General features: G+C 43.4%; 1 long non-coding RNA gene across 6 annotated transcripts in view; it reads right to left on the bottom strand.

Moving 5' to 3' along the window:
• LOC108352699 (uncharacterized) overlaps positions 1-20933 on the bottom strand; it is a 48220-nt gene extending 27287 nt beyond the window's left edge. For 3 of the 6 annotated variants that reach the window (XR_005493118.2, XR_010057432.1, XR_005493120.2), the window contains exons 1-3: positions 20735-20864; positions 16180-16342; positions 9666-9763 (exon numbers count right to left, since the gene is read on the bottom strand). This is a non-coding gene — a long non-coding RNA (uncharacterized LOC108352699). Of the gene's footprint in view, positions 1-9665; positions 9764-16179; positions 16343-20734 lie in introns of all 6 variants that reach the window. The other 3 variants (XR_005493121.2, XR_010057433.1, XR_005493123.2) reach the window with 2 other exon arrangements.
• Between the last annotated feature and the right edge of the window lie 3441 nt (positions 20934-24374).

Below are 24374 nucleotides of genomic sequence, written 5' to 3'. Positions count from 1 at the left end.
CACCTCTAGCTATTGGGTTACTTGGGGGGCTATCTCTGCAGACGCATAAACCTCTCACAGGTCACACCATTCCCAAGGCCTATGTCTGGCAACTCAGACGTAAGCGCACAGACCTGTTCCAGGGCACACCAACAAGACACCATTTACTGCACAGCTCCCAGGCTAGTCGAATGAGGCCTTGCCGTGTACACATTGAAGTTTCATTTCCTCCCTTGACCAATATTGCTGGGCTCCTCTTCTTTACATAAATGGAAATCCTTTCCGAGGTGTCTTAAACCTCAAATTCCCTCCACAAAATAAATTGCATAAAACAGAAGTGGTGTATCTAGAGTTGTGGTCGACTGGTTCAGAGAGTGTATGTGTGTATGTGCGTGTGCACACACACACACACACACACACACACACAAAGCTTCAAGAACATGTGACCCAATCCCTATGTCAGTTACCACCACTGGTATCAGTGTTTCTCAATTCATACTTGAGAGCTGATTGGATGGGGTTGGTTATGACCTTTTGATAAGCTGAATAGTCCTGTCCCTTATGCCCACAATAATGAAACCCACTGGTCTCATACAGACCTCACTATCCAAAGCTGCTCACCTGGAATGGATTGAAATGGCTTCTAGAAGACACAGCTAAGGGAGGTTAATACATTGTCTGAGGCAATTAACCTTGATTGTCAGGAACCCCATTGTTGGCTACTCAAGCCAGTCTCTTAGACTCCCTTTGTCGACTTTGTAAATCCTCAAGGCAGAAAGTGCCCAGGTCCCCACCTGGGAGCTCCAGCAGCCAGGCCCCTCCCCCTGACCTCCCTAACTGTCATAAAGGTAGTTTCAGCCTCTGTAACTATAACAAAGGTTACCTGCAGCCCCTCAATTGGACCCTCTCCAGATTATGCTAATTTTAGGTGAAAAGTCTGAACAAAGGCCACCAATCCCTGAATAGGAAAACCTACCAATCCTTGAACTTCCCACAGAAACGCACCAATCCCTGAGCTCCCCCAAACTCAGGACTTGAAATTCTACCAATCCTCACCCTGGAAATCTCTGCTCTAGAGACCCCCCCCCCCTAAGAAACCCTATATAAAGACTGACTGCTCAGTTCCTCGTTGTTTGCTCCTTCCTGCCTGGGTTCATCCCTCCACACCCTGAACCTTCCAAAAAATCTCTTTCATGAGATTTGCTGCCTGGTGTGGTTCACCAGAAGAAGAAAAGCTATAAAGAAAAGCAAAGAGAAGAAGTTCGCTGAGGCCCCTGAGCGCCTCAGCTCAGCTGGGGATCCACTCCCCTGGGAGCTGCAGTGCCACAGCTGAGGAAGCTTCCTCTCAAAGCTGTGTGGTTCCTGGGCCCCCGTGTCTCAGGACGCCCCTCCACTGAGATTCCTCCCCTCAGAGCTGTGTCATTCCTGGGCTTCCAAGTCCCAGGACATCTTCCCCTCTGAGCAGAAAGGCCAACACTCATTACCTAAACTTTTTAATTCTTTAGAAGCGCAACCATCAGAAGGATAAAGAGGACTGTTACAGATAAAGGCGAGTAGACATGCTCAGCCCACTGGTCACCTCTCTTTGGGTATTCGTACAGCCAGTTTCAACTCTAAATGGATCGATTCAAGAGCAGTCAATGTACGATCATCAGAAGCTTGGCCTTCCCACGTTAGGAATTTGGATAATGACGGCAGGAAGCCCACAAGCCAGTGCAGACCTGCGAGGGGCAGGCAGGGGGTTACGTGGAACAGAGGGAGAGGTGGGTGGTCTGTACCTCTGATAATCCTGCCACAGCTGAACCTATGAGTCGCACTAACTCTCTTCTGAGGAGCAAGCCCATGTGAGCAGCACAGGCTCTCATTAGTGGGAGAGGCAGACATCTCAGCACGGCTGATATCCCACCAGGTCGCTTCAGCCCCCGATGCCCAGGTCCATCAATGGTTATAATCACTGCTAATGGCTCGTCTGACCCCTGCTCTCTTGAAAACCGCCCCGTGTATCTGTGTAAGCACACAACGGTAGATCCCTCTTCTCTTTACCCTAAAAGGGTTAAGTTCAAGACACCTAAATGATAATTTTACAAAGTTTCTAAATACCTTCTCTCTGCCTTCTGTTTACGCACATTAAAATTACTTTTTAAAGGCTTTGTTGGCATGGTAGCGGAAGGATTTTCTATGAATCCATATGAATCTATATCATATGAATCTGTGAAACAACAAAACCACAGTGTCACACTAATTAACCACATTCTACTAAACGAAGTTCACTGTAAATCCAGCCCAGCCTCAACTGTGTCGCGACTGCTCCACCCGAGACCCTCCCACAAGCCGAGCACGAGTTCTCCCACTGAGTCACATTTCCATCCCCCAGACTTCAATTCTTGATAGAAGGAAGAGCAGAGCCTTGTTTTACAGAGCCATGCATCTGGGGATAGACAGAACTCTGGGTTCCTTGGAAACTGTTTCTCAGCCTAGCCTCTGTACCGCTGCTGTCCCACATGAACACACTCTGAACTCTCTTTGTCACAATGGTCTAGAAGAAAGGTTTTCAGTTCCAGTGTACAAATGCAGGAGCTCTGAAGGAGGCTACCGTCCCGTTTCTGTTTCCGGATTGTTTTATTACGACCTCCTCTGGTCTGTGACTTTATTTCAATCAAGTTGACCACTTTTCCCATCAATGATTTAAAAGTAAAAAGTAGGCTACAAAAAATAAATTTTCTTCGCAAACCAAAAAGATATAATACTGTGTATCATCTCATTTTTCCTTTCGTAGTCCAGGGTCAAAATAAACTCACAGTCTGGGCATTCTGTTATCAAAATGAATACCTGATGGATGAGGTATTTATAACTGACAAGCAGTAGTTGGGTTCGGCTGACAGAGTACCAAGGGTCGGATTCAAAAGCATCAAAGGGAGAAGGTGGTTCCTAAGGGCCCACTAAATCATCATTTTCCAACTGAAGCTCGTGATGTGTTAACAAGCGACAAAGCCAAGTTAGGGAGCCACCTCCCACGTATCTGAAGAGAAGTATAGCAAATTACAGTAAGAGAGCGATAATCGACCTGTGTTGCCTTGAATTGGAAATAGCATTTTCCTCAAAAACTTTAATTCCAGTCGGTGTGTGCTTGTGTGTGCGTATGTCAAGGATAAGTCATGATGTAAAGTGTATTTTCAACAGAAGATTGTAGTTTATAAAACCTAAAGTCGCCAGTCTAGATAGAAGATGTCTGAAAATACTAGGACACACACGGGTTGCGTCTTGAGCTCTAGTGTGTAATCACACAGTTCACCAGTTGCTGTGAGCCAACTCAGGTGGCTTTTCATTAGTCCTGGCCCCCAAGCCATCACCTTAGCTATAATCACTGCTCACTGGATTACACCCTTCCAAAACTCAAACACAAACAGGAGACCCAGATAATTACAGGCTCGGTTAATTTGTCCTATTTGTTTGGCTGTAATCTTCTTTACTGAGCTAAGCTAGAGTCAACTAATATTATTAGAAACAAATTCTCTTAAAGCCGGGGCTAATTAACTGACGCGGTGTTCTCTGAGAATCACTGTGCACCTTAAATTATTTAAGAGTCGATATCTAACCTTCGCCTTGATGCTGAGGTCTACACCAAAATGTTGGCCCGAAAGAACACAATCGCAACGTTTTTTGTTCCAAATGCCTCATAGACAAACTGAAACCAACTTCCCTTTTACTTTATTTTTCAGGGCAAATCATCTCTCAGAAAAGTGTAAAAAGCATCTCATACAAATGGAGAAAGACTGGATTTCTGAAAGAAGGGGCAGTTAGGACTGGAGAGACTGCTAAACAATTTAACGCAATCGCTGTACCTTGGGGGATGAGATTTGGTTCCCGGCACCCATTGGTTACTCTAGCTTCAGAGCATATGACCCCCTCTTCTGGCCTCCATAGGCAGCTGCACACATGTGCATTATATATATATGTGTGTGTGTATGTATGTATGTATATATGTATGCATGTGTGTATATATGTATATATATGCATGTGTGTATATATGTATCCATGTATGTGTATATATATACATGCATACATAGATACATAGAAATAAGTGTACATATATATACACATGCATACATAGATACATAGAAATAAGTGTCTAAAACTGAAAAGACAATACACTCAGAGGAAAACATAGGAGTGCAATAGCTATCCACTCTCCAGAACTTAGTAAACCTATCAAGATTTTGAAAAGAACCAGACTACAGAGTTCAGAGCAGCTGAAGACCATTTAGAAACAGCACTGTAAGCATCTCTGATAACTCTTCACAAGGCATTTTCCAAAATTTCGAATACTAACAACTTCGTGGCTGGTATATTAAAAACAATACTTTATACACTGACGTTGTATCCTATAATCTGACTGCCTTCACTCCCTAAGTCTAAACTTCTGTTGGGAGATCTTTTTCGCCTAAAGCGTCCCCGTTCGTGCTCAGTAGCCCATGGAGTGTGGAACGTTTCCGCTCCAATGCCTTGTCTGTCTTTCTTGCCTCATTTTGTTGGCTAAGACATCAAACAAAAGAATTAAGCAGAAGTGGTAGGCAGGGATCTCCTGACTTCCTTCCTTATGTAAGGTAAACACTTTTAATATCTCACCTTGACAAATGACACTTGCCACAGCCTCTATAAATATTCCCCATTAAACTACGGGCATTCCCCGTACTGTTTAGCCCGAGTTTACTGTTATTATTTTACCGTGCTTTCGTGTTAAGGTTTATCATTTTTTCTTCCCGTTTGTATAACTGAATTACTTCTCAAGTGTATTCTATTATTATGGGGAATTACACCAATTTGTAATTCAAGTGAGAGACCTGTTCCAGGTTCCGGCTGTTAATGTGTTTACTGTTTTTTGTCTACTAGTTCAAATATGCTCGGAGCAGCGTTACTCGGGGTAAACTGAAAACAAAGACAATTGCCAGTAGGAGAGCAGGAACTTGGGTTGAGCGCGTTCCATAAAACATTCCGTAAATGTTGAGAGGTTATTGATCCAGGACAGGCTGAGCCTCCAAGATAGGACATTGGTCAAAGAGGTCAAACTGAATGTTTCTGCTGAGGACGTCACATCTATGTAGCGTATATTTGACACATAAATAGTATATCACATGTAAGTATCTATACATTGTACCTACCACACATAGAGTTCAGAAACAGGAGGCAGATTGTGATATCAAGAAATCAGGGCTGGGGGCTGGAGAGATGGCTCAGTGGTTAGAGCACTGACTGCTCTTCCAGAGGTCCTGAGTTCAATTCCCAGAAAGCACATGGTGGCTCGCAACCATCTGTGATGTGATCTGACGCCCTCTTCTGGTGTGTCTGAAGACAGCTATAGTGCACTCATGTAAATAAAATAAAGTTAAAAAAAAAGAATTCAGGGCGTCAGTTAAAAAAGAATTTAGGAGTCAGTTAGCCACTGTGAGAGGGCTTAAGTGAGGGAGGAAGGAGACTTCTGGATAAAAACAGCACACTTATTTTTGATCCAATAGTATTTTCCATTTGTGGGTACTTATAGAACTTATATTTAGTGTCCTTTTAAGTATGTTACACTTCAATAAATGGTTTTAAAGGGGTGGTCAGATAAAAGCAGTATATACATGTGTAGGTATTTTATCTCTTTGGTGTGGTAGGAAGTCAAGAGTTGTGTTAGTTCAGATCCTTCGAATGACAGCTGCTAAGATAAGATTAAATATTCAAAGATTTTATTTTTTTTTTAAACGTCCCTTGAAAGACTTTGAGAAGCGGTTAAATAAAGCTGGGAGAACAGTTGGCGTGAGTAGAAGCCTCCTACATCACGGGGATGTCGAAAGTACTCAGAAAGGCTACGTGGGAATCTCACGGATCCTGGAAATCAGCCTGTGTAGCGTCCCTACCGTGGACTCAGCCATAGCAGAACTAAAGAGGACTTCAGCATGGCAGCTCAGCCTTCCACAGGACGACTATTCCCGCGCTGGGCACTCTTGTGGACACCAGGAAGCTCCATCCTCATCCTAGTTAGGGTTGCCATTGCTCTGAAGAGACACCATGACCACGGCAACTCTCATAAAGGGCAACATTTAATTAAGGTGGGCTCACAGTCAGTGGTTTCGCCCATCATCATCATGGCCAGAAGCATGGCAGAGTTCAGGCAGGCACGGCGCTAAAGGAGCTGAGAGTTGTATGTCTGGGTCAGCTAGCAGCAGGAAGTGAGCTGACTTGAGCATCTGAGACCTGGAAGCCCACCCCCTAGTGACACACTTCCTCCAACAAAGCCACACCTACTCCAACACACCTCCTAATAGTGCTGTTCCCTAAGGGCCAAACATTCATACCCATGAGTCGATGAGGGCCATTCCTGTCCAAACCACCACAAATCAGTAGTAGTATATTTCTCTTTTTAATATAGACTTTTTTTAATTTTTAACACGTTTTTAATTTTTTGTTCACGTTTAAGATTTAAATAAAGAAAAATTAACTCTTGGTTTATAGTTCTACAGGTTTGGGCAAATGCATAAAGTCACCCCTACACTTAAGATAGTAGCCAAGTGGGGCTGGGGATTTAGCTCAGTGGTAGAGCGCTTACCTAGGAAGCGCAAGGCCCTGGGTTCGGTCCCTAGCTCCGAAAAAAAGAACCAAAAAAAAAAAAAAAGATAGTAGCCAAGTTCCTGACACTAAAAACTCCTTCATAAGTCATATCTAAAGCCAGTCTCTCACCCTCACCCTGGCAATGACTGAACATTGCTTTCTAGACTATAAGTGGTTTCATACGTATTGTGTAGCCTATCGACACAAATACATGTATCATCTGCGTACTTTAATTGATAATCTGCATTTGACATTAATTCAGATTGCCGCATGCACCGTCTCTTTTGTATTGCTAAACGACATCTCACTGTATGGATATAAATATATATATTTTTAGCAGTTTGTCAGATACTTGGATTTTTTCCAATTTGGGGCATTTAAGGAAAAGAAAACAATGTTTACCCTTCTCTTAATATGTAACTACTTACAGAATTTTTGAGTCATGTTGTGTGTTGAATGCAAAAATGAAAAAAAAAGTCCCCATGTGGTGGCACCATTTGTGCGTTCCCTCTGGACGCGTGTGCAGCTCCTGGTGGCTCCACACTCTGATGCACATGGTATCATCGAGGGGTTTGATTGCCGAATCATTTTACCTGTTCTAATGTGTGCATTGTCCTCGCTCTTAGGGTAATTACATCTTCCATAGTGGCTGAGGAAGAACACCTGTGTGTGTGTGTGTGTGTGTGTGTGTGTGTGTGTGTGTGTGTGTGTGTGTGTGTGTGTTGCTATTTACACATCTCTTTCTTGATTTCCATCTTGAGACTATGACATAATTCTTTACATCATTTACGCCTTCCCTTCCTTCCCTCCAAACTCTCCTGTACACCCTTCCTTTCTCTTCCAAGCTCATGGCCTCTTTTTTTCATTAATTGTTGTCACATACACATAAGTATATACATAGCTATTCCTAAATACACGAATCATTCCTCTCAGTCAGTATCTATGATCCTTGTTGTGTGTGTTCAGGGCAGAGCTGACCAGTTGGTATTGGATAACCAGATTTTGGCCCTTCCTTGGAGAAGACTATTTCTCCCGCTCCCAGCACTCCTCAGTCATCCGTAGTTCTTTGGCTTGAGGCCTCCTGGGCAACATGCACTTTAGCATGTCTATTCTCAACCCTGCGTTTTGACTAGCTGCACGTTTCAGTACTGGGCTTCTCCTATTGCAAAGAGATGTTTCCTTGCGAAGGGGTGAGGACCACACTATCTGTGCACAGAAGAATAAATATTTAAAATGTAGTTAGGGTTTAGGTGGGATTAATAAGGCAGTGAATGTAGGTTTCTCAAGATCCATGACTTCACTATTTCCTGGGGAGTTGGCTGTGTTGCCAGTAACAGGCATAATTTTTCTCTTGTTAAGAGTCCAAGTATAAGGGCTGGAGAGATGGCTCAGCAGTTAAGAGCACTGACTGCTCTTCCAGAGGTCCTGAGCTCAATTCCCATCAACCACAGGGTGGCTCACAATCATCTGTAATGGGATCTGATGCCCTCTTCAGGCAGGCAGATGTATATGCAGCAGAGCACTCATACATTAAATAAGTAGTTTTAAAAAAAAAAAAGTTCAATTATAGAGCTGTTGGTTACTGCCAAGACATGAGCACCACTACTACACCCTTAGGGTTATATCATGCTAATGGTCCGTAGGCATCTCAAACAGGCTTTGCCATTGTGATTGTTTGCTCACTTCCACAAGAGATGGGAGATACGCCCCTATGGTAAAGGCACTATGCACTTCAGACACAAGGCCCAGGAGCCCCTGACCTAGAACGCTTCTTCCCTGAGAACTATCCTTCAAGGTACCAGAAGGTGCTATGCAAGTGTTCAGTTGAGAGAAACAGCTAACAGTCCTACCCAGCTATGATGTCACACATCTCCTTTAGGGACTAGCTATTCAAATGATTATAAGGACCATATATTTTAATCTATGAATAAAAATCAGCTTTCTAATCAGAAAGTTTCCAATTTTTTTTTTTAGTTTGGGGGTATTCATCTTTATATGAGAAAAAACAAAAAAAAAAATCTTTGAGGTTTTTGTCTCTTCGAAATGTGAACCAGAGTAAATACAAATCCACGTGACTAACTTGTGGGAATCAGCTGCAAAATTATATATTCAAGACATTGAACAAGCAGCATAACATGGGCATTGAACAGGCAGAACATGCAGCTACAGATGAAATGTCTAGCCATCAAGAGACATTGGATAGGTGATAGTTATGGTAGACAGAGAGTATATAAAGCTTGGGAAATAAATATAAATTCCATACTAACAGTCTATCATAAGCACCTCCTTAATTAGACACACACACAAACATACACACACATGCATCAAAACACATATACACTCAAAATGTTTCTAATACAAGAATTTTTAGCATAATCTAGCTCTTCAATGAAAATTAAAAGATTGTTTAAACATTAAAATATAAACTAGGGCTGGAGAGATGGCTCAGTGGTTAAGAGCACTGACTGCTTTTCCAGAGGTCTTGAGTTCAATTCCCAGCAAACACATGGTGGCTCATAACCATCTGTAATGGGGTCTGATGCCCTCTTCTGGTGTGTCTGGAAAGAGCTACAGTGTGCTCATATAAATAAAATATAAACTAATAGGCATGCACTGTGATCGTTTTAAATGGTGTTTTAGCAGGGCATGGTGGCACACAGGAGAAAAAAGGCAGAGGATCACAAGTGTAAGGGTAACCTGTGCTAAGGTCCTGTCTCAAAAAAAGATCCCCAAAAGATGTTTGGGCCAGGTTCTGTGGCACACATTTGTAGTCCCAAAACTGAGCAAGTTGGAGGACAGAGATAAACCACTTTTTGTTAAGTACATATATTTAAATTATTCAAATGTAAGCTGGCAGGTGGCGCCGCATACCCTTGATTCCAGCATTCAGGAGGCAGAGGCAGATGGATCTCTGAGTTTGAGGTCAGCCTGGTTTACAGAGTGAGTTCCAGGACAGTCAGGGCTACACAGGAAATCCAGTCTCGGGGGAAAAAAAAAAAACCAGAGGTGGTTCTACTGATATTAAACCTACTCAGAGAGAAGTGCAGGCGAGAAAGGGGAATCTTACGTTCCTATCTACTTAGAACGCGTCTGCATACCTGAACTTGCAGAAAGTAGCAGGAGGAGAAGGGGGCACAGTAGCGATGTTTTCTTTCGTGTGCATTGATGCCTTCTGATGGATCTTCCGTGAGGAAGACTTGAAGAATGAAATCAAAGCAGAGAGAGCAATAACGCGTCTTGGTTAAATACTAATAGTGATGGAAGAATCAAGAAAACAGTAAGATGTGTTGCGTGTACTTACCAAAGAAGGTAGATCTGCAAACAGTATCAAAACTCTGTATCTATCTAGGTTTCGTTTGTATAGAGAAATCCTCACTCCCCGCAATACCAGCTACGGAAGAGTAAACGTATTTTTGAGCTCATGTTTGCCTGTGTAAGTCACGCTGGGCATGTGCCTGAATGCTTTGTATGAAGTGAACCTGACTTCCTGGGCTTTCTGGTCAGCAGAGAGAACACAGGGCACTATCTGGTCTACCCAAAACCTGTGCGCAGAGCTGCTAAATGACCTGTACTCGCTCCTCGCTCCCAGAGTTCACAGCGCAAATCACGCTTCATGCTCTCCTTCACTCAGGCTGAGATCTACTTCTGCGTGCCATAGTTACAGGAGCCAGATGAACCTTTCAGCCACAAAGCATGCGTCCCGGGGATGGGCTATTCCAACAATAGGAACTTCAGGCTTCAAGCCGTGGCTTTCATCGCTCCCGTGGCTGTGTAGATTTCTTTCACTCTAAGCTGGAAAGATGATGCCCAGGGGGCCTTATCTTTCTTAAAGAATGTCAACCCTACTGACAACCAGACACACAGCAAGCATCTTCCTAAATAGAATATATTTTCCACGTCATTCAAAAGCCCTGGATTTTTCTAACCAATCTCAGGCAAAGTCATGGCAAGCTGAGAGCTGTGAAGATACTGGCCATTTAAACCCACGGGCTAGGATGCCAATCAGATCAGAGACACCACCCACAGTGGGAGACCCAGAAGTCACAGGACAGACATGTGACCTATTCCAGGAGCACTGGGGGTCCCTCTATTGTCCCCACTGAACACTGCCCTGCTGCTTCCTGTTATCTCATTAATGAACAGAATCAGTAGAACATTCCACTAGGAGGGAGGAAGGTTTTTAATTCAATCTTTGGGCACAAAGGGGCATCTCTTTGTGAGCTACTAAAAGTATGAAGACAAAAATCAGGACCGCCCTTCAAAGAGTGTGATTAACACATTCCCTGGGGAATGCTGACTGAAACCAAGCCACAGCCTGTCAAGCCCCAGTACACAGAGAGTGAACACTCTGCTTCTCCATTGTGCCCTTCATCAGGTGGAAACAAAAAGCAGAAACATTCATGACATTTTTTTTTAAAATAAAATGATGCTATGGTAAGGAACAGAAATAGAAACTTTTAAATATGTATGTGAATGGATACATGGATGGGTGGGTGGATGGATAAATAGATAGAAGATAGATAGGTGGATAGATAGATAGTCAGATAGATATATACACACATAGATAAATGATAGGTGATAAATAGATAGACAGACAAATAGATATAGATAGATATATACACACATAGATAAATGATAAACAGATGATAGAGAGATAGAGAGATAGACAGACAGATAGAGATAGGTAGATAGATGGAGATAGACAGACCAACAAACAGATCTCACCCCTCACAACAACTGTCCCTGAGTTTAAAAAAAGAAAAGAAAAGAAAAGCCCATGGGGTTTAGCTTTCTTTGGAGCACATGCACTTAACCAGCATTAATACTTTGTCATAGTCACTTTAAACATTTGGTTCTTTTCAGAATATTTTCCACAGCACTGAAGTCAATTTTATCCATCGTTGGTTAAACCCTCCTTCCATCCTCCAAAGAGCTGTCTGTTTTTAAGCTAGTGGCTCCTTTGGTCTTGTTCTTGTACTTTCCCCGTGTGTGGTCATGAGCAGAATGTCGTGGTTTCGTATGGCTTGGCCTCCGTCTCCTCTGTCCACCGTATGTTTCTGTCTTAAACTGTGTGAACCCGGTGCATCCATTTGCCTGCATTGTGATCTTTCCTTATGCGAGTGTCCCATGATGTAGATACCACTTGCCCAATAATAGAAACCCAGGATATTTGCAACAGATAACCAACACTAACACAACCATTAGAAGAGCTATAGCAGTCCTACCGACTTCGCAGTCCCTGGGGGTACGGATATGACTTGCACTGGCTGGCACATCCGGTAGAATTCTTGTTTTAAAACTATAAACTTGGGCTGGAGAGAAGGTTCAGTGGTTAAGAGCACGGACTGCTCTTCCAAAGGTCCAGAGTTCAATTCCCAGCAACCACATGGTGGCTCGCAAACGTGTAATGAGATGTAGTGCCCTCTTCTGGCCTGCAGGCATACATGCAGGCAGGGTGCCGTATACATAATAAATAAGTAGATTTAAAAAAAAAAAAAAACTATAAACTTGGTGTGCGCACCTTCTGTCCCAGCACTCAGGAGGCAGAGGCAGGCCCATCTCTGAGTTCTGAGCCTGGTCTACAGAGTGAGTTCCAAGACAGCCAGAGCTACACAGAGAAACCCTATTTTGGGGTAAAGGTCCTTTGAACCACTTTATATGTGATATTTACTATTTTCCCTATCCTCACATTCTTAGAGCTTTGAAAGGACCTATCTCACATTAATTTACTACCTTGAATTATTAATGCAATTGTCAGTTGTGTGTCTGTCTGTCTGTCCGCGTGTGTTCCTCTTATGTGAATTATCTCTTCATATCTTTGCTTACTTTTCTGTTGGCGTATTTGTCTTTTTCTTAGCAGCATTTAGTTTCCTTTATATGGCCTAGGTGATACCTCTTTGTTGGTTCTGTGTGTTATAAACACCTTCTGTCTCTTTTTTTGGAAGTCATCTTCTCACTTATTTATGAACTGTGTTAAATTTTTATAATATAAACTGTCCTTTTAAGCGGAAGTGAATTATGCACAAAAAAACGCATGACATAAACCGGGCTGCCGGACTCACAGCTGCACTGCTTCACAGTTTTCAATTGATTTCCTTTGATAGAAAGCGTATGTGCCTAACACAAAATTCAAAACTTGCAAAATGAACAAAATCGTCCTCCTCCTCCCCAAGATACTCACTCAGTCACCTTCTCCCTCCCCACATTCAGGAGGGGGTAGAATGTCTGTATCTATAAAATCATGTATTTCTGTGGATTTATCAATATATTCTTTTTCCACAAAAATGGTAACATGGTTCACTAACTCACATGGTTTTATTACGTGCTACATTCCTTAGAGACATCTATGCCCGTTACAAGGTAGCATCGGTTATCAGTATTACACCTTCAGCATGACTTCCTTCTGTTGGTTTGATACCTGCTAACATTTCTATACACACAAAGAGAAATTCGGCCTGGGGAGCCAGACCATGCCAGCCTGGGCCAGGACTAACTAAGCTGGAGTTCATTTGCTTTCTCCACTAGAAACAAGTTAGCCGCCTTCTCCTCGACTTACTAGGCTTCCTCTTTGTAAAGGGAGAGTCACAATGTGTCCTGCCCCATATAGGAGGAGGAGTTGAGTTACATTACGCATTCAAGAGCTGGCCTAACACCCAATACATAGTAACCACTCAAAGCCTCAGTCCCGCTTCCCTTACAGGCCAGGAGCCAACACTCTACTGAAGAGTGTTGACCACTTGAATTCCTGTCTCAGTCTGCGCAATGCTGTTAGAGGTATCTTTGTACATATGCTCATTTTACATATGTGAATGTGTGTGTACGTAGGCTTGGGTATTCACACACTAGAGTCAATAAAGAGGAATGCATAGCAAGATCAAAAGCTATATCTATGAACGTAAGTATTGCGACTGTCAAAAAGTTTACATTCATGTTCATGACTGTAAGTAACATATGTATACTATAACACATCTCACTAATCCTGTGTTATCAAGATTCCAACTTTGTCCATATATATATGGTGTATGTGCGTATATGTATGTGTGTGTGTGTGTGTGTGTGTGTGTGTGTGTATAACAGTGAAAAGATGAGTCCTGCACATGTAGCTCAGTGACAGTGACAGAGTGCTTGCCTGGCACATGACCGGCTCCGGGTTCAATCCCTGTCACTGACAGTATGGGAGGGTCTGCTGAGGCTTCCCATTTTGCTTCACATTATTATGGTGAAAGTGTCTTCACCTATTCAGGTCATGTCTTTCTGTTGACATATCCTCACTTCTGGACAGTTCCAACCTTTGCGTTCATCAGTTCGTAGACTATTTTAGATACTTAAAATTGTATCACTTTGGCTTAATGTTTCACGCGTTTTTCCAGTTTTGCCTTTCCCTTGTGTTTTTTTCTTTCATTTTTTGTTTTTATGCTTTTCATTATAGCAAATTTAATCCTTTTTTCTGGACTTTGGAATTGTGGATTATTTGTAGACAGACTCTTCAGGAATCAAGTTTCTGGAACATTCTCTCATTATTCTTTCTGGTGCTGATTTGGCTTTACTGTGCTAATGTGATGACTTTCAGTTACCTTCATTTATTTTGGGGGAGAGAAAGTCACTCACTGTGCTTTTTCCAAGAAGCTATCCAAGAGCTGTACTTCAGCATCCTCTGGAAGCTGGGAGTTGCCCTGGCAACTTGGCCACTGAATTCTGACACCTGTCACACTGGAAGGAGGACTCAGAGCCTCAGGGAACAATGAAGCCCACAGTCCTTTGTCCTATAGTCTCATAAAACCTGGAGCACAGCACCTGTCTGAGCTGTGCCTGGCCCCCTAACCCACAGACTGCAGTGACACTGTGTTGTCTGAGGCCTCTGAGTCTGTAGTAATGTGTAATAGCGACAAGACAGAGTAAATTAAGTCAAACCCAGACCCAGAACGGTACAAGCACAAATAGTAAATATCTCTTAGCATATAAACTTACGGCAGAGGGTAGGGCTGAAGGAAATGTCAGCACAGCCCCGTACGTCTGTCCCTAAGTTTACAGGGCCATGAGTCAAGGATTCCAGACTGTCATCCAACACTCCAAAGTTCAAAACTTTGGCATGACTCTTTCACAAATAACAAATGTCAAAGCCTGGGCTAAATACTATTTATTAACACTCAGGATTTGTCTAAATTGGAATCTTCTGAGTGCAGAATCAATTTGGAGAAAGTAGTATAATAATTTATATCCAAAGATGAGAAGGCTCGTTTTTAGAATAATTGAAATTTTTCATTTCTCTCTGCCTCTGTTCCTCAGGTACCCCGGGCGTTTGAGTCTGGGTGATTTTCTTTTTTACGGTTAGAAATGAGACCACAAAAGCCTGCTCCCAGCCACAGCTCTGAACACCAAATCAGTGTTCTAGAATTTCACACATTATAATAAGCTGAACACCCGCGACGAGGTGTTTAATTTCCAACTTGACATTAATTGTCTTTGTCCTGGAGCAAAGCTGTTCTAGCTTCCTCAGGCTGAATGCTGAAAGCTGTTGTTGGTTTACGAACTAAAATGTTGATTAAATCTGTTTCACACTCTCAGATCCAAAATCCAAAAGTATCATTTCCCTTAAAATCTTCTGTTTTCCTTTTTGATCTGGTTAATTTGGGTGCGTGGTATTTTTAATTTATGCACAAGTTTTTTGATGTTTAATAGAATTTACTAAACATTTTAAAAAGCGTCTTTCTCGCCCACGATATGATCTTAACGTCAAGTTCTTGTGGTCTACTGCTCAGCCTATTTTGTTTCAGATTTCTTTTTTCTTTGTGGAAGACACTGCACATCTGGAGGCTAGACGCACCTACCCTGCTAACTAGCTTCCTTGATGCCAAAAAGCTCTGTACAGGTTGATGGGAGGGAGAAGCCTGTGATAGAAAGTTCTAGAAAGAAGTGGGTTTCTACCCTGCCTTTGTCCTTTTAGTTTCTGGATAAAAGCCACACACAGCATTTATATTTACAAAAAGCCTTAAACAGGACAAGAGCTGGGCAAACACCTACATCTGTGCTATTAGAATCTACTTTCCAATCGATAACCCTGAGGTATTACATATTATGCTTCATCTAGGCTGCTCTTAACTCCAATCTGCCAGCCCTCATGGCCGAGTTCTTATGGCTCACCTAACCCTTGGTGGCTTCTCTTTCCCCCTCCTGAACCTTCCTCCTCCACGACTTTGTTCATAAACATCTCTAACTTCTTTTCTAATGTCTGCTTCTGTGTTTTATCTTTTCCTTTCCCTGTTTCTCAGACAACGGAACAGTCTCCATATCCTGATTTGTAACTTCTAGTCCTCTCCCCATTTGATGTTTTGACGTTGTTTTCTGCTTCATACGACATTTTAATCCTTTTCCTAAGGCTTGTGAAATTTTCTCTGAGGCCCTGTGTACTGAAAAGACACAGCAGGCCAAAATGCTTATTAAGACAAGAGGGAAAGCTTAACAATGCAGTAATTATAACTGTCAGTTCCCTCTAGATCCATCCCTTTTGAGCTGTTTGAAATAGTCTTACTTAAAGTCCATAAGCTGTTTATTGTGTTTATCATCTTGCTCTGTCTACTTTTTACCCCAAATACCAACTTCCAACCCTATTACCTGATCCGAAGTTTTCTGTGCCTTTGTCTCCCTTTGTTCAATTCCAGAGTCTGCAGTGGCTTCTGATTCTTTTATTCATCGGGAGGGGCTGATAGCAGAAAAAAAAAAAAGCATGGCCTTCATGCTCTGGTGCTGGTGTTGGTCTCTGCATCCTATGCATGACCTGTGAGGAACAGGATTGGAGGAAGAGGCTGTCGTGACGGGAAAGGAACCATGAGCATATGTCCAGGAGAAACAGCAGGTATCTGGGGTACACTGATGGGGAGGTACCCAGGCCTACACTTAAAAAAGTAGATTGAAGTGACCTCCCCCTCCCCCCAATCAGGAATTGTCAAAGCCAAATAAAATAACCATAGTCTGAGTCTCGTTTATTTGTCAAGTTGTCAGGGATAAGTAAGCTTAAACTGTTTGCACTACAAAAGCTGTCAACAGTCTTACCTGCCAGTAAGGACCCACCTGGCAAAGTATCCCCATTGGTGCAATGTGGCATGAATTGCTTTCTGGTTGCATTTAAGGCCCTTGACACAGGAAGGAATGCATACCTGGTAGCCCAGCCAAAACCATCATCTGGGGAGCTCATACACCCCATAAGAGTCTCCTGCTGCTATTTTGCCAAATGTATGTAGTGGCTTTCTAAACACATCCTGACCAATCTGGGTTAATGTAGCTCTCACACCTCCTGCCTGATGCCTCGTCCTGTAGTTAGAAAACTGCTAACACAGAGACTCACAAACCAAGTCCAGAAAGTAGGTGGCTTTGGAGTGCTCATGGCCAAGTGGGATCTCCGTGCCACCCCTTCCCCTCAAGCTCAGGGAGTATCACAGAAAGGAGGACAAGAGATTGAAAGTCAGAGATCCTAGGACTCGTGAAAAAGAGAACACCTTTTAGACATGATGGGGCCGTTTCACTCGAGAACACACAGAATCGAAGTGCACAAGACCTCAACAAGATCCAGTAGGTGCTGTTAGAGACTGCCCAGGCCCCAACCCTAGCGGAGAGCTACTGGCTGCTGAGGAAGAGACAGTCAGCCTGTGTGCTGTCCGATAGCCCAACATCCATGTGCACACAGGCAGCACAGAGTGGACTCTGGATCACAAAGGAAAAGAAGATGAGGACGTGAAGCTGGAAGGCAGACTTGGGGTGTCTCAGAGGACTTGGGGTGGAAATGATCAAATACACTGTGCACGTATATCATATTCTCAACGGAGGGCTGAATAATTTTAAGGTGTTTTTTGGTTTGTTTTTTTGTTTGTTTGTTTTTTGTCTTTTTGTTATCTCCCATGTTTTGTAAAACATTTTAAAATCAGTGTCTGACTTCCTATCTGGATGTAAATCTAAAACTTCAGTCCCTCAAAGAACAGGACCCATCCAAAGTCAGGTTTTAGAAGGATGCTGTGGATGGAGACAGACTTCCCAAGAGATCAGGGAGCTACAGAGTCACCAAGAGTTAATAGCCTTTCTCCCACTGCATGTCGGAAGAATAAGCCACGAGTAAAGGAAATAAGACCACACATAATTACATTCATCATCTCGTTTTTAAGTTCCAGGGTCGAGTTGTTATTCCCAAATCTTCCAGAAAGCCAGTGTACCACAGCCTTCTGTTATCAACCCTGCATAGAATCGTTAATCAGAAGGCACTATACATACTGGTGAGGAGACAGCAGGGAAAAGGGACCTTCACCAGCAAACCCTCCCCCCTGCCTCCTCCCCTCCTCCCCCTCCCCCCTCGCCACCGGCCGGTCTAGGAATAGCATGAGCGAAAACAGACCTTCAGGCTCTGACACAAGGACCAATGAAAATGACAACTGACAAGAGCTTCCGAGAGGATAGGTGCAGAGCACCGGGGAGGAGTCACAGGGCCTCACCAGGTGCAAATTAACCCCACAGGAAGCAAGCCTCAGAGAGAAAATATCCCTTCTCATGGGTTCTGGCAATTGAACTCAGGTTCTCTTAATCACATCTTACTTCCGTTGATCACAAGGTGTTTCGCGGTCTTGAGAGCAAGGCAGACTTTGGCACCGAAAAGAGCTGATGGAAGTAACAGAAGGGGTGACTTGGGGATGACAGCACCTCAGGCCTGTGTGCCAAAGAATGCACACGCACATGCACACACACACAAATAATAAATAAGTGTAATGATTTTTTTAAAAATAGACCACAATAACAACAAAATATGTGGAGCTAAGACATTCAGATTGGTGTACAAACTTGAAAAAGGCCGCTGTTTGGGGTGCATACCTGCAGCGAGCCTCACTACATCCGCCAGAACAAACCAAAGGGGCGTGGCTTGCAGTGAGTGCTGTGGAATCAATCAAACCAAAAGGGCGTGGCTTGCAGTGAGTGCTGTGGAATCAATCAAACCAAAAGGGCGTGGCTTGCAGTGAGTGTTGTACAATCAATCAAGACAAAAGGGACTCGCTTGTAGTGAGTGCAGTCAAAGTGAGCTCTGACGTGGGCCACTGTCCGGCAAAACAGGTTCACAGACTAACCAAAAAAGACTGTGCATACCTGACCCATCAGGTCAAAGAGGCTAGTAACTTGTTTAAGCACGAAGGAAAGTGAAATGATAGTTGGCTTTTTGTCTGCTATTTCTGCTCTCTTCGCCTGTTTTCCACATGTAAAGCCAGGCTTCTCAGTGAGTTCGTTAGAACAGCCATTCTCTCTTACAGAAATGAGAGGTACCCGATTCTAGAATCAGGAGCAAAACAGCTAATTTGGCTTAAATTAATTTGCTGTCAATTTTCTCTTTTGATAAAATTAGAACGTGAAAGTCTCCTCTAGCCAGATCTTGAATTCAAGGTCAGGCTGGGCTACTTAATAAGTTGAGGTCTTCCTAAAAGACATAACAGGAATATGTCTTGAAAAGGAGAGAGAGAGAGAGCAAGAGGAAGAACAAGGAGGAGAAAAACAAAACGTGAATATGTGCACAAGCAAATGGTAATGAAATATATAAGCGATAATAAATTAATATATTAAGGTCATGAAGAACATCTACAAATCAAGAAAAGAAATGGCTCACAAGGAAAATGACCGTAGAATATTTACTAGGTGAAGAACTGGTCTGAAAAAGCTACAACAGAGAATAAGGAATTGGGGGTGCAGTTCAAGGGTAGAACGCTTGCCTAGGATGCACAAGGCCTGGGTTCATTTCCCAGGATGGGAAACAAATCACTAAATATAATAAGTAATATTAACATAAACCCAACTTCAGTGCTACTCAAGACGCCTGCGCCCCTTCACCCTCAACCACGTGGACAAACTTGGACCCCAACACCATGAGGTATTAAAGGACTGGGGAGCAAAAAGATGCTGGGGTGACCAGTGGGTGTGAACTCAGAGCTGCTCCAGAGGAAAACTTCACAGTGGCTGGTAAATTAGTCAACGATTAAATGTCAGCAGCTAGATAGGCGTGCACGCGAGCGCGTGTGCCCGCGCGCACACACACACACACACACACACACACACCGCACCCATTAAGACCTCCTTGTAATAAATGTGAGCAGGGCATAAACTGTGTCTATGGAAAAGGTAGATTTTAAAATTTGAATATTATAATTGTATAATTCCAATAATAAATAGGAAGTGATCTAGAGAGACGTGTTCCCACTTGTACAGATTTTGAGCGTCCAACTTTGCGTAAAAAGTTATATGTATTTAATTTCTAACATACCACTTACAATTCACTTAAAAACTATGTCAAAGGGGGCTCGTGGTATAGCTTAAATGGGAGAGTATCCACAAGACACTCAGGCCAATTTCTCAACATCAATAAAAATAAATAAACCACATCAAACAATATGGGGGGGTCGCGAACATGCATGTGCCTGTCTGTGTGTGTTTGTCTGTGTGTGATGGGTAGATCAAACGCGAAAAGTTTAAATCCTTAGAGAAGGAAGATTTGCGCACGCTTCATCTGAGTACCCGCTCGGAAAGCAGGCAAGAAGTAGAGAAGGTGGAGGAGGCGTCATTGTGTCAGGTACAGGGCACAGTTCTAGTTTTTTATAATTTCTATTGAAAACGGATTTTTATGCGTGTGTTCTGATTATGGCTTCCCCTCCCCCAACTCCTCCCAGATCCTCCCCACCTCACCCACCCGCCCAAATCCACACCCCTTCTTTCTCTCCTTTTCAAACGTTTCTGAAACAAATATTTCCTCCAAAAAAACTACCAACCCGTGTGTCAAGCCGGGTTATAAACAGAGGAAACACTGAGCTCCTGTAGCCCTGTGGCCCTGGGAAGCGGCATGGTCGTGGGAGGGGGCCACGTGCTCCCCTCTGTGCTCCTGAACACAGGTCACTGAGGAGTCACCCACCCGCCTGCCTATAAACCATGACTCACTCTTGAGCTCTTCTCTATCTGAGTCCCATGCAACACCGGGCTTCAGGTTCTTATTCTGCCGCCCCCACCCCCACCCCGAACGGTGAACTGAGTTGAGGACTTATTCTAAATTGGTTCAGCCTCTCCCCTTCTCCCAGGCCTTGTTACTAGAGGCAATGTGTCCCCCTTACAGAAGCGCCCAGTAAAATTCTGACAGCGAGGTGAACTATTCCCTAACCTCCATCTAGCCTTCAGCCCCGCTCTTCACACTTGGCTCTTCCTGGACTTTTCGCTCCTGTCCGCTGGGGTTCAGGAATCGCCATGCCAACCGTATGATCGCGAATCTTAGTTATGCAAGAATAGTTTATTGAATGCACACCCGGAGACCGAACGTTCAGGACCTCAAAAAGGACTGGGGAGCCTAATTCTGGTGCCAGTCTGTCCTGAAAACAGTGAGGGTTTTTTTAATAGGAAAAATCAGGTTCGAGCGTTTAAAAGGCAAGGAGGGGAGCAGTCCTACATTTTGACTTACTAGACAGAGTATTGTCAGCCGACCTTTAAGCTGATCGGTCCTGACTGAGGTAAGAAGGGTGGTGGACAGATGGTGAACAGGAGGATTTCAGGACATTGAGATCGCGGAGCATAAGTAACTCAACCATAACCTTTTGGCTTGTTGTTGGCATTCTTCGGTGTCAGCTGTAGATCATTACTTGTGGGAAGTGGAGTCTGAGAACCTGAACTTAATTTCACCTTATGAGCAAAATGGAGACTGGATACAAAATGGCTACAGTTACGTTAAAAGGAATAATAGACCTAGACACTGTCCAGATGGGAAAATGGAGGTGCTCACAGACCGGATGGAAATCCCCTTTTCCCCACCTCGATATCCATTTCCCAGCTCCCTTTGCAAATAGTCTTTATTAAACCTGCATCCAGAGTTTCAATATATGTGTGATGGTTTATATATGCTCAACCCAGAGAGTGGCACTATTAGAAGGCGTGGCCCTGTTGGAGTGGGCGTGGCCCGTTGTGGTGGGCGTGGCCTTGTTGGAGTATGTGTGTCACTGTGGGCATGGGCTTTAATAATCTAGTGCTAGCCTGGAAGGCCGCTAGCAGCCTTCAGATGAAGATGTAGAACTCTCAGCTCCTCCTGCACCGTGCCTGCCTGGATGCTGCCCTGCTCCCGCCTTGATGATAATGGACTGAACCTCTGAACCTGTAAACCAGCCCCAATTACATGTCGCCCTTTATAAGACTTGCACTGGTTATGGTGTCTGTTCACGGCAGTTAAAACCTAAGATAATACAGTAGAGACATACCTACTTGTTTGTAACTTGAAATGTTTCAAAAAGTAAACTTTGACTGCCTTCTTTTAAATGGAAAGCCAGACATTTAGATACTTGAAGGAGGATTTTATTTTCAGGACGTCCTGACAAAATGAGGAGAAAAATCAAAACGAGAACCTTAGCCAGAGCCACTTTCTGCTTGTAGGAGAATCGGAATTTTCCTATTGGTTTGGCCGGGCAGAGGACTCAGTGTGAAACACACAGAAAGGAAGCAGAGAAAGGACTAAGAGGAGCCAACAGACGCCTCCAGATCTAAAGGGCTTGTTAGAGAGGAAACAGAATAGGACGTCTCTGTGCTTGAGCACTAGAGTTATAATCAGTAAACGGAAGCTGTGGGGGGGGGCAGCACAATCTAATAAAGAACAGCTTAATAACCCAACAAGGTGGAGTGCACTATCTGGCAAGTCAGGAACTCCTCACGGTGCCAGCATCCAGACAGAACAGCTACCCCTGGGATAAGGAATGATGAACAAGCATCCTCTGGGTCTCCCCGGGGTTAATACACAAGCTCCAGAATGAACTTGGCCTTCCCCAGCCATCCTTTATTGCCAAAATCCTCCAATTATCAGTAGTTTCCAACACGGTTCAGCCTGGGCGGCAGATAAGTAATACTAAGTGCCACCCTTTCACCAGTGGCGCCTGACGCGACAGAGGAAATAGATCCTCCAATCTCAGGTAGAGATTATTCTAAGTCATTCTGGAGCTTTCTAGAGGAATGTGGAGCAAAACTGGGCAGTGGCGCTGCACACCTTTGACCCCAGCACTAGAGAGGCAGAGGGAGATGGATCTCTGAGTTCAAGGCCAGCTTCCTCTACAGAGAGGGAGAGTTCTAGGACAACCAGGGCTACAAAGAGAAACTCTATCTCAAAAAAAGTTTTAGAGAGAGAAGGAGGAGGAGGGAGGGAAAGGGAGAAGAAAGCGGGAAGGGGAACGGGGGAAAGGAGAGGAGAAGAAAAGATTGAGGAGCAGACAAAAAAGCAAATTTTTAAAAAATCAACTAAATTTTCTCCACCAAAGAAACTTTTGGTGGCTTCGATTAAGGCAAGGAGAGGGTTTTTCTAAACATCGTAGCAGGAACAAAATGGATTCACGCATCATCTTGACAACATAAAGCTCTGGGAAACCAGAAGAAGCAGAAGCCTGAGCAGAGCATTGAGCAGCCTCTGCACAAAACACCAACACAGTTCTAGAGCTTTCTCAGGGCCTCACTTCCCAACTGCAGCCTCGCAACGTCGACCGTAAATGTCACACTCGGGGTAGAATCCTATCCCACAGAAGCTACTCTTGTTTAAACTCTGCCCTTCATGCAAGGCAGGCAGCAGAGGAAATTCTATTTAGTAAGGCATCTGGCTTCTAAATGAAGATGCATCCCATTTTTTATTTCAGAATAATCTTAATTAGGTTTGTTTTTTGAAACATGGCGATGATGTCACTTGTAGTTTCCTGTCCCGGAAAATTGTGTTTAGGGGGAAAATAGGGATTCTAGATTTTCCTAGTACAAGGCCTTGCTTTTCTCGTGCGTGACAAGTCTGAATAGAGATCCCAGCATTACCGTGCTCTATGGGACGTTCTCCCCTGAGGCACAACATTGTTCAGTTTAACAAGAATGGGTGACTGGATGTTTTCCTCACAGTCTTGCTACTTCGCTGTTATCTAGCTCCGTACTTCTAGTCCTGTTGCTGACTGCAAAGTACCTAGACCTTCTCTGGCTCCTGAAAATCCCTTTGCCTTATACCATTCCACCGCCTAGCTTTTCTTCCTTTTTTTTTTTTTTTTCTCTTCCTGTTTCTTGTTCCTTCTTTATTCTATCTTTGTAGCCAAAAGGATTCACAACTGCCCGGGATAAGAGGAGAGCAGGGAGCATAGGTAAAGGAACAACTGCCTAGAGGAAGGGAAACCTTCTCTTTAGTCCTAAAATTTAGGATGTGTTTTCTGTTTGTTTGTTTTTTAAATAAAGAACCATACAAGAGAGGCTAAAGGCAATATGGAAACCATCATCACAAAAGAATGCCAAACTTAACCAAGGTAAAAATCAGGTTACATGGGGTTGAGAGTGCGACACAGGAGTAGAGCATGTGGCTTGTGAACACAGGGATTGGGCTATGGCGTCTCCAGCACCATAGTGAGAAACAGACAATGTGGGGGTTCTTAGAAGCTAGGAGCAAAGCACAGCCAAACAAAGCCAGCTACGTGTTCTATTCTTACTTAGACATGTACTGCACCTTACTATAAATTAATAATTAAAATAGTTAGCATGTATAAAACCATTAAGGTGTGATATGGTGGGTAAATTGTTGTCAGGAAGATATTTTATGTTTTTAAGCATTCCACTTTCCTACCAAATAAGGGACCCCTCACACCACCTCTAATTTATATATAATTATATACTGTTCTTGAGCTTGTGTTTGAGAAGTAGACATAAATTTATAGTTTAAGTAGGCACTGATTGTATGAAAATGTTTATAGCCCACATACAGCACAGTTTACAATGCTATCCTTCTTATCACATGAACATAATAAAGAATCTAGGAA

Source organism: Rattus norvegicus, chromosome 14 (genome assembly GCF_036323735.1).
Source record: "Rattus norvegicus strain BN/NHsdMcwi chromosome 14, GRCr8, whole genome shotgun sequence".
NCBI classification, from domain to species: domain Eukaryota; kingdom Metazoa; phylum Chordata; class Mammalia; order Rodentia; family Muridae; genus Rattus; species Rattus norvegicus.
This window is presented reverse-complemented; position numbering and strand designations above follow the sequence as displayed.